This window comes from Papaver somniferum, chromosome 1, assembly GCF_003573695.1.
Source record: "Papaver somniferum cultivar HN1 chromosome 1, ASM357369v1, whole genome shotgun sequence".
In the NCBI taxonomy this organism is placed as follows: domain Eukaryota; kingdom Viridiplantae; phylum Streptophyta; class Magnoliopsida; order Ranunculales; family Papaveraceae; genus Papaver; species Papaver somniferum.
In genome coordinates this window covers 157,611,584-157,623,388 of record NC_039358.1, presented here as the reverse complement: position 1 = coordinate 157,623,388, position 11,805 = coordinate 157,611,584, and the positions used below count along the sequence as shown (strand labels likewise).

General features: G+C 33.1%; 1 pseudogene; it reads left to right on the top strand.

The window, feature by feature from the left end:
* The first annotated feature begins 1,804 nt into the window (after window positions 1–1,804).
* Window positions 1,805–3,269, top strand: LOC113352730 (annotated as a pseudogene).
* Window positions 3,270–11,805: the final 8,536 nt, after the last annotated feature.

The following is an 11,805-nucleotide window of genomic DNA, read 5'->3' as shown; positions in this document are numbered from 1 at the left end:
CCTATATCAGAAATTTTGAGATTTTTCAATATATATATATATATATATATATATATATATTCGGTAGTGAGTGTACTTCCGAATACTGTGTGTCTACTTAAATATATTCGGAAGACAAAAAATTCATTAAACTACCGATTATTACCAGTTTGTATCCAGGAAGATATGACCAACAATATTCGGCCGATAACCATCAAATATTTCTCCCGAATACTGTCGATGCTCTTGAGAAATGAAGAACACGACTACATTCGGAAGTAAAGGAGCATGAATATCGCCCGAATCTGGATAAATAACCAAAAACCCTAGAATTATTTTTTCTCGATTCGCCGAATTAAAGCGAAATAAACCCCAAAAATGATAGATTCCTACCTAATTGGGGCCATTTGACTTTGGAGCGGAATTTTTTTTTTCTTCCACAATCGAAAGATAATAGGAAACTGGAAGAAGAAGAGTTGAAATGAGTAGAATTGTTTTTGATTTGGTTTTCATACAGTTTTACCATAAGGGCATTTATGTAACTTCAATATCATATAGGGTACCCCTTAACTAGAGTCTTTGGCTGGGTATAAATTGATGGCCCCTAAATCCTTTGGGGTGGCCCCTAAAAACGCTAGGATGAAATAGGCTATAGGTTCATTTCCAGATTCATTTTCACTTTCTCTCGCTTCTCTCTCGTCTTTGCTCTGAAGAAAATTAGGGTTCTTTTATCAAACCGAAGAAAACAATTGCAGAGAACAAAAAAAAGATTCTCGCTCCATCGATCTTCGCTGAGGACGTTTACGTATTAAAGAAGAACGAAAGTAATCGATTTATAGATTTAATCGATTTGATTCAGACAGGTTTAAGAACTGATCATCAATCTACAAGTTCGAATCAGAGGACGAACTTCAAATCTCTAAAACTCCGGCACAAATTCAATTTGAATCTGAGTATAAAGATAAGTTTATCTTCTTTTGTGCTTCATTTGATACATTTAAGTTGTTCGATTTTGAAAAAGAGGGAGAGAGTAAAAAGCTAAGGTTCCAGTGAAGAGGTCGATTTCGAGAAATTTCAATGACAGAAGTTATTAAAGGAAGTAGTGGAAAACGAAGGGGAAAGACAACAACTGAAGCTTTAAGTACCGAGAAATGAAAAAGAGAAGAGGATGATTTAGATCTTAATCTTTCTAGGTTGTAATCTTTATATCTTTCAGTAATTTCAATTCTCGGATCTGTTTATGAAAGATCTATTGAATAATATTTTGTTTTCTGAATTTTATTTTTTTGATATTTTTCAGTGATATTCAAGGTATCACTGAAAAGCTCATAAAGATATAAGAAGAAGAGTGAACAAACGATTGCTAGGTAATATCTCTTTTTGTTTGAATTATTTTCAGATATGAAAACTGCGATAAAGGAAAAAGACGATTTCGGATTTGATTTTATTTGATGAATTTAGGGATTTGATGTGTTATAATTTCCTCTTAAGTTTTTAATGTTAATTCGCAAATATCTGATTTCTATTGAACAAATTGTGGTGGAATTTCATGGTTTGAACTTATTTTCTGAATCAGTGTGTCTTCTGAAGTCAAGACAATACTAAGTGATGCCAAATCAAAACTCGAGAAAGAACGGTGAGAGCTTGAACAATTTGATGTTCTTTTAGACCTGATTGTGTATTTGGTTTCGTCACTCTCTTGTAAATTGTTTTATGATGTTTTTAATTACATACAGACTTTTGTGAAGGCACTTTCAAATAGCTCTAAAGAGGTATAAACACATAACAAATTTGTTAATATTTTGGGTTTACAGACAGTTAGATTATGAGTAAAGATTCTGAGTATGCTGGTTCTGGTGGATTAAATGGTTTGTTTGAATTGCAGTGTGAGAACTCTCTCAAGGATGAGTTTTCCAAGTTCCAGTCAGTTTATGAGAAATTTTCTAAGAAGAAAGCAGCACATTTGCAGGCGTTTGAAGGTAACTGTCTTTAAGAATAGGAGATTTCATTTGCTGGTAGATTCTTGTTTGAACTCTTGGTAATGTCAAATTAACATTACAGTAGCAAATATTGGGAAAAAATTATCTGACTAGGAAATCATTGTTGTTCATATCAAAATGTTAGCCTAACTCGTTTGGAAAATGAGATTCATTAATAACGGCACCACTTATTTTGGAATCACACTGAATGTTCAACTAGCGGAGTGTACTCATTGCTTCTGACCAACTAGCGGAGCGTACTCCCTGGGCAAGGCCTGTAAGGTTAAACAACTCGGTTGGTATTCCTCTATAGATTAGTATAAGGTACTTGGAGTTTTGGAACATGTCTAAATTTCGTCATCTGTGCGAACAAAGATTCACTAGTGAATCTTTGAGATCGAACTGTATGTACAACTAGAATGGCTTCGCAAATTTTTCCAAAAGGTATTAGATAGATGAACTAATTATCATTTCGATCCACTTAAAAATACTGAAACTTAAGAACTGTATGATTTACTCAGGTAAAGACATCCTTTTTGCATTTTAGTGTTTTTTGATTCAAGTTGCTTGATGTTTGATGTTTCAGGTGGCTGTTTCACGTGGTTTGAATGGGATTGGACTTGCTATAGTTATACCAGCTATTCAGTCCCTTGTGGCTGACTCAACTTATGACCATAATCGCGGTGTAGCTTTTTGGTGGCTTCAGGTAACAGGAAATATAGGGACAATTCTCGGTGGTCTGTTGTCAGTTCTTCTAACTTCCACATCATTCATGGGTATTGCTGGTTGGAGAATTTCCTTCCATCTTGTTGCAATTATTAGTGTTATCTTTGGAATTTTATTGGGATTGTTTGCCAGAGACCCTCGGTTTGTAGATAAAAGTAGTACAAATGGTTCAAGTTTTGCAAAATCATTATTGTTAGAGTTCAAGGAATTGTTTCAACCAACAAAATCGGTGATGAAAATCCCGTCCTTCCAGATTATTGTAGCACAGGGAGTTGGTGGATAATTCCATGGTCAGCTTTGTCGTTTGCACCAATGTGGTTGGAACTTATTGGCTTCACTCACAAATAAACATCACTTCTCATGGGTATGTTTACAGTTGCTAGTTCTATTGGGGCACTTCTCGGAGGAAAGATGGGGGATGTACTCTCCGTCCGTTTTCCGAATGTAGGCATGATCATTTTATCTCAGATAAGTTTTATGCTGTTAGGTTTTCCTGATGATACCAACACTGCATTCAGACACGACCTAATTTTGTTCATCATGGGTTTGTTCATAACCTGGAATGCTACTAAGCTGATTCAATAAATCATTATATAATCATTTACGTTGTTGCATTATAAGTTAAATATTTAGTGTTTTTGCTTTATATGTACAAAGATATTTCAAATTTACATGCCATATGTATATGTAATTGTTGGTTACACATGCCAATATGCATGTGTAATTCTCGGTTACACTACCCATATCCATGAGTAAGTCCTAGTTACACATGCTAAAATGAACAACAAAATTATTTTTTGCATCAATTGATTTTGCATTTCTGAATCTAAGTGCATTGTTGGATATCTTTGCTTATGCATTTAATTTTTGTTGATTGCTTCAGAAGGGCTTAAGCACAAAGTATTTGAGGTATGTTTTGCTGATCTACAGAATGATGAGGATCAGTCCTACATAAAGATGCGACTGAGAGTGGAGGATGTCCAAGGAAAGAATGTTTTGACTAACTTTTGGGTAACCATTATAAACTTAAGGTCTCTCGTCCTACTTAAAGAGTGAAGGATCAGTCCCACATAAAGAATGGTTTGACTAACAAATTAAGGTCTCTTTTCTGTAAGTGGCGGACTTTGATTAAGGCTCATGTTGATGTGAAGACAACCGACAACTTCACTCTGAGGATGTTCTGTATTGGCTTCACTCAGAGGACCACATATGCTCAATCAAGCCAAATCTGTCAGGTAAGGGTTTCAGCTTCACTTTACTCTCTTCCTTGAACTGATTGGCCCTTGCTTGTTGTTCTTCTGGTGCATCCATTTTATTTTTGTGGAAATATCACATGTACTAAAAACGTTAACCGATACATGTACTAAAATCTCCATTTTATTATACTGAAGTATGCCATACGTTGTTGTTGTTGATCCTCAGTTATGTCCGAGGATATACTAACTGGATGTGTAACTGCTAGTTACACTAACTGATTGGATATGTAACTTCCGATTACACATGCCATATGCATGTGTAACTTCCGGTTACACAAGTCGTATTACACATCTATTTAAGCTTTTATTGCAACTGATCTCTTAATTGTAATTTATTCACTTAGTTCCTGCAAATTAGTAAAGTAGTTTATTTGCCAGTTGTACATTTTTTTTTCCTTTTTAAGTTTCCTTGTTATTGGGATCCGACCATAAAAACAACTTTTTCGTAGTGTGATTGCAATTCAGGAGATTTCATCTAACAAGAAGAGCAAATACTACATTTTAATCTGATATTATGATACCTTTTTATCTTATTACTTTTGCAGGAAAACTATATGTAGAACAAACTTGTGAGACTTGCATGCGTCTTTCTTCATGCCCTCATTCGGTATAATATAGTTAATGGTGATTTACCCTGTGTCATTTAAAACTTGTTTTTAGATCTGACATGTATGATTTATTGTGCTGAGAATCTAGGATCAACTATTGTTCTTGTAATATCAGATAACTTGTCTTTGAACCTTGTTAGTATGATGCTTTGATGGAATTTTTTGCTAGTAAGATGCATTTTTAACTTCTAGATATACTAGTCAGACGCACGTGTAACTCTTTTCTACACATGCTAAAATGAACAGATTTTATAGCAAAAAAATATTCACATGTGATGCATGTGTAACTGTTTAGTACATAGCCCATATGCTAAATATATGTGTAACTAGAAGTTATACATGCTAATTAGATGTGTAACTTCTAGTTACACATGCTGATTGTATGTGTAAGTTCTGGTTACATAGATTTTACCTGCTTACGAACTTTTGCCTCCTTTTATGTGGTATTTGACTATATTTTTTCCTGGAACATGCAGATTTGCTTAAATGGCCTCGCTGGAATTGGAGTTTAATTGGAGTTGACGCTGAATACACAAATTAGACGCATGTGTAACTCTCAATTACACTAGATAGATGCATATGTAACTCTCAATTACAGTAGACAGATGCGTGTGCAACTTCTAGTTACACATGCTAAGAAACTATTATAAATGAATATTAAAGTAATACATGTACTTTTTTTATGCTATTTTTTATGTCTATCTTTTTATATGTAACTTTGCATTACACATATCATAAGGACGTGTAACTTCTGTTTACACGTTCACACTATACTTTAATAATTTTGGACCTAAATTTAATAATTTTGGGCTTAAATTTAAATTTTATTTAATTTGTGGCTTGGCAATATATAAAATAAACTTCTTTTAATTAAGGTCTTATATTATAGGTTATCCATGGGTCATAATCACCATTCTCAAGAACAAACATTTTGTATACAGTATATAACTTAATTTTTTGTATTTTCATTGTTCGTGAACAAACAATATAACAAGAGAATATAATGTTGGTTTTTTCTAGTTTCCTTTTCATCTCCAAACAGATAAAGGTTAACACGGAAAAGGCTACACATGACAACTTTCTTTAATTACAAAAACAAAGAAGATATATTGTTCTATCCATCCTGAAAGAGATCACGATCTTCTTCAGTCAAAGAAAAAAAAAATCAGTGTTGTAGACTCAAAATTTTATGGTGATTGTTATTCCTTCCTAAAAATCCCTCCATTATTACTTTCTTCTTCTCAAGTTTTGACTGAACATCTTCTTCTTCCATTTCCAATGTTGATGATGATGATTTATTACCAGAAAGTTCTTCGACGTGTGGACGAGTAGTAGTCGAAACAAAGTAAAACCAAGTGGACGTACAAAGATTGCACAAACTTTTCCACAGAAAATCAATACTGATAAACTAAATACAAGTAGACATAATCCACAAATGTAATAGAAATTTGATGATGATGATGATGATTTTGTATCATCAATTTTCTTCTCTTTTCGATCTAAAGAGTTAATTTTGAATGATTTATCCCTTCCAGAAAAAGTTATCCAACTACTACTCTTTGATTCTGATGATTCCTGTTGCGATGGAATTGACCATGTAGAAGTAGATGATGAAGACGACGATGATGATGTAGACGAAGATGATAAAATTGATGAAGAGTATGTTAAAGTTGATGATGATGACGATACCGATGATGATAAAGGATCCAAATTTCTTGTTTGATTGTGATTGTTCTTTTCTTCTCCTACTTTTGATTTCGTTTCCGGTAGAATTGAAATTTTCTGAAGCTTTTCTGAAAAAATCTCTCTTTGTGAACGATTTGGATCTTGCACTACTTTACCATTTCGACTTTTCTTCTTATGTTAAGCAATTACAAAAACAAATTAGTAATTCATTCTGCATACATAAATCAATCTGATTCAAAACAACAACTTATATATCAAAAGTTAAAAATTGAAAGAGGTATAAGGAATTACCAGAGAAGTGTCAAGGAAAACCGCTTTAGCCACTTTGGATAAAAGATTACGAGCGGATTTAACCTTACGCATACGATTAGATGTTTTATCTTTCGAATTCTCTTTCTCTGAAACCATTGATTCGAAATTCTTCTCGGATTTCGATGATTTAATCGTTCTATTTTCCATTACAACGGGTCGAAAACAGAGTAAGAATCTATTTTTTGTAAAATTGTTCTTCTTCATTTCCTGTGTGCTTTGTAGGTTATATATACAGGTGAGAAGACGAGAGATTAAGAATTCCTAGGGTTTAAATTTAAGAATGAAAATTAGTGGAGATCTGAGAAATCAAAGAATATATTTAGAGTGGAGTACTTTTGTTGGTGGCGTTTCAAAGAATAAGCTGGCAATGCCGCTGTTTCGTCCACTTCTTAAAGACAAACCAAGAAAATCTAAATTAAAAAGAAGGAATTATATTAAATCGGTTCTGTACTGCCTTGATTTTATATTGCCCGTCCAGAAAATAAATATTTCAAAAAGGAGTAAATGTCGCGTTGATAAGAACGGGTACTATTTAAAGATTGCCCGTGAAAGACAAGTGTACTGGTATTGTTAGATTAGTTTTCCTAACCTCGTATTTTTTACATTTTTATCTTTATCTTTTAGTTTACAACTAGATATTTAAATTGTACGTATACGGTATACCGCAGAATGAAGATGCCTAAGTTGTCTTCTTATCTAAATTTTACTATGATTAGCGTGGATTTTGACGATTGAATTCTAATTTTTGAACCGATTGACTCCTGATTGACTCAACCCTAAATTTTTGGGGACGGATAAGTTTGTTGTGAGCAATCCGAGTCGTTTTTAGAGAAAGATAAACGTATTACGGTAGTCGTCATTCGGTAATATAAGTCGAGGTTACATTTATTTATTTATTTTTAATTTTTGTTTTGATAAATCTTATAAAATTTCATTCATGATTCATGATAAACTAGAGATTACATTAACTTTAAGAACATCAAGATCAAAGATTGAAATACAATTAAAAGGTACTAACAAAGAGTAATCTGTGAAGAGATGTAACGAACTACCAACAAGAGTACCAAGCAATCCGAGCATTGAAAGAATGGTTTTGGGATTATAATCCAACCATTTTGATAAGGTATTTTCTTCTTGAAAAAAAGATCTTCTCATAAAAATATGAGAGTAATATGCCCAAAGTCTTGAATCTTGATCATCACACCTGAACTTCCACTCAAGATCTCCATTGAAATCATAAAGAAACGCCATGAGAGCGCATATAGAATCTCCATAAGGAGAAGACACAAACAAAAAAAACAAAAAAAAACACAAGAATACCACAAAAATCTCCTAAAAACAACGGAGATTGAAACAAAAACTTAAACAAATCTAATTTATACTAAGAAAAACTTAAACAAATATAAGAAAACAAGAAAAGGGAAAGAAACCTGCTCAAATCTAACCCATAATGGATAACCTTTTGTCAAATCTCTCTATAATGGGATCTCATAAATGCATTGAGTTGTACTTTGCTTCCAAAGGAAATCCTAGGTATGAGAAGGTAGCGATCAATCTTACAGTTCAGATCATGAAATAAAGAGGGTATCGAGTACACCACAATCTTTTCGTATCAACTAACTACAAACATCCCTTGTGTAATCTTACAGGAAAAATAAATTCCAAAAGATTTCTTCAACAAGATGTTAACTTGGTATATATTATAAGTTCGAATTTGAACCAACTACGGGACAGAATCCCAAGTGGATTAGCAAACAAGTGTATTTATTTTAATTATAAAGATAACAAAATATAATGTGGAAGTTAGTTAAATCACACCAATACACATGATTTTGTTAACGAGGAAAACTGCAAGGCAAAAAACCCCAGGATCTAATCTAGTTCTAAATATTCTCATAATTAATCCGCTGTAGAAATTGACTACTGCAACTTCGTATAGTTTAGACCAAGTAAACTACTTCTGGTATCCCTACGCCTGCAACCAATCTGGTCTGCGCATGTGAATGCCAAGATAGGGTATACTATCTTGAGTCGTTTCACCTACTGTGATGACTTCTGCTCTCAACTCCTTTGGACTGTACCCCGAAACAGCAAAGGATTAACCTATTCCAGCAACCACGTCACTTGTGTATCTCCAAATCCAGGAATGATCAGAGATAAAATTTAGTATAAAGAGTCTTCCGTTTAATCAATATAAATGGAAAAACATTATGCAGATAATCTATCTCACTGAACAAGCCAAATCGAATCAACTCTACAAGGAGAAGAAACTAGACTGTTCGATCTTTCAAAAAGTTTGACGTTTATGAAATAAACAGTTTTTTTGGATCTTAGAGAATCAAGTGTTCAAAATTTATCACAAAGATGAGAATACCAAAAAGAAAAAGTCTTCATTCTTCAAAGTAACCGCCGAACAAACAACTTGATTTTTATTAATGATCAATATATAGAAAGGAGTCTTTTAACGTTGATTGACCAAAAGTTATGTCTACAAATCTTGAATCACGAGATCTGTAATAGTCAATCCTCAAACAAACTTGAGTGACCTTATATCAAAATAGAAGGACCGTGGAATAATCAAGTTTAATCTATCGAGGATAACTATATCATTAGTCAATCAAATCAATAATCGAAAACTAAAATAATAATACAATTTAATTTCCCGCCAACAGTACCACTAAAAGCTTCTTGATACGAAAGAAGACTTTAATTGAAGTTGATTTCACCTAATTATATTAAGCTTTTATATCAACGAGTTTTCTTCCCACACAAACGCTTAGGAAGTGTGTCAAGGAATGATTTTGTAAGAATATTAGATTCATTATTTATAATGTTATGACTAAGGCTTGAGCAGAAGACAAGGTATCTCCATTCCCGAAATTTCCCAAAGATATCTAAAGAATGTTATTTTCTGATTTAATATATACCAAATGTATTCCAACTCATAAACCGAAATCACTCTTAGATTACAACTAACATTCTCAGGCACACTTCCATGTACTTTACTAATATAGTAACTAGATATATGGAAACCTCTGGGATATGGTATGAATATATTTTTGAAGATCTTAAATAATTTAGGTTTCAGAATCTTTCCTTGAGATATTTGAATTTAGCACATGTTCAAATCACTATGTAGATATCATGTGAACATTCAAACTCAAACCTTGTACATATAGATGTTTGCGGAAACCCGAAAACAACAAACATATTGAAAATATCTAAACATGTTTGAACTATGTTAGGATCGGTCTTAAGATTAATCATCTCCAGGAATCGGTCCTAGAATCATTCCTAAACTTAGGATCAGTCCTATTTCCCTTTCAACAATGAAACAAAGTTTTGTAATTCTACTTCCTTAGATTATGTTAATGATATTACAACCAATCGGAAAGGTTGAATTCATTCAGGAAGTTTAATACACTAAATAATACCAATTATTGTAATGTTGGTACACGAAGTCCGTAGATAAGATATACTTCGTAACTTCATATACTCAAGTTATATGAAACAACTAATATATATTTTCTTGATAATTTTATCATAGTATAATAACCAAATCACCTGATATGCTAGAGACAAGTAAACAAATTATACTTCATAAAGGAACTGGAAGTATAGGTTATGACGTTCTTTCGATACTTTAAATTGGATTAGCCCTAGGAACTGTTGATTAATGCTATAATTTTTAAATTTTCAGTAAATACTTACTTGAGAAAAACGTATATAGAAAAGCAACAAGTCAAGTTTGTATTACCAACCTCGAACAGGAGGATAATGTTTTTCCTTTAATGCCTATACGTCTTCAGGTTCTTCATGAGTAACAAGAGCGAGTCTCAACATTTTTATGTTCATATTCTAACCTAACGAAGTTGACTTTGGTAATCAATCAAAAAACTTTGAGTTTTGGAACTATAATATAAAACTCAAACCTGAAATACCAACGCTTGATGGGTTCAACCGAGCAATGCTCTAACAGATTACTCACACGTAGTAAGCTCAGTGTTAGAGAATTGCTCGTTCGAACTCACATGCGTTGCTATCTCAAGCATGTTTTTCAATGTTAGTGATCAAAACTATAAGTCCTGATTTCTATCCTATTTATAGATGTCTCGGACTAGGACATAGATAGTGTAATTGAGCTTAGATCTCTCGACGTTCATCTCTTGAAGACGAAGAACTAATAAGGGGAGCTTGTGGAACTTTGTCGACAAAAGGTATGTGTAGACTTGAACTCTTCTATCACTTGGAGAGTTTATTTTTACTATCTCCTATATTAAGACATAAGTCGTGTTACGATATAGTTTTCTCTATACATTTGAGATTTCGAGTTGAGTATATCTCGCTTACATATTTCTCGAAATATGTGTTGGTAAGCTTTCGCTTCGACCAAGTTCATCTTATATCATGAGAAAATTGCCGAGTAACATCTTACATGGTTTGTGCGATACAATCATTTGATGTAGGCTTGGAATGTTTCGATAATGATTATTTCAATATCTTGAAAATTGCTTTGATGCTAATAGTGTGTGAAAACGGTTATTGTCATTATAAAAGAATATTTCAATTATTGAAATAAAGAGTTGATGATGTAACCATCTTTGGATATAAGCACATATAGTGTGTTCGCACATTAGTGTATAAATCCATAAACCGGAAGCCAAGAGTATGCATACGCGTGTATACGAAATTGGTGAAAGAGACAAGATAAGTATGCGTACCGGTACGCATACTGGTGGAAGTTTTCGAACCGAAAATTTCTGTTGAGTTTGGAAACTTAACAACCTCAAAATCCAGTTTCTCAAGTACGCATACCCATACGCATACTTAAGCTGGTTAATTTGTTAAATCGGTCAGTTCATGGACTTAAACATTTAAATCATAAGGAATGCAATCTTTGGAAACCGTGGCTATAGTGTCCATCATTGATTCAAGTGAATCAAACCGATTTGGTTTCAGTTGTGTTTTCTAAACAGTTGAACAAATCTTTAACTAGTTTCATTTGAGTCATTTGAACTAGTTATGGTTAAGATGAATAAGGTTGATATGAGAGTAATCATATGGCTAACCTCGGTTAACTATTTGTGAACCAACCTGGTGTACACGTTTAAGTACAGTTACATAAACCTAAATGAGGGTACATTTCATTTGTGTGTAACAAGCTAAGTTCGATCTAACGGTTGAAAGATATTAGCTTGGTTGAATCAGGTTTTTCATTTAACAGTGAATATTGAATGCTTTGTTACCAAGGTAACTTGG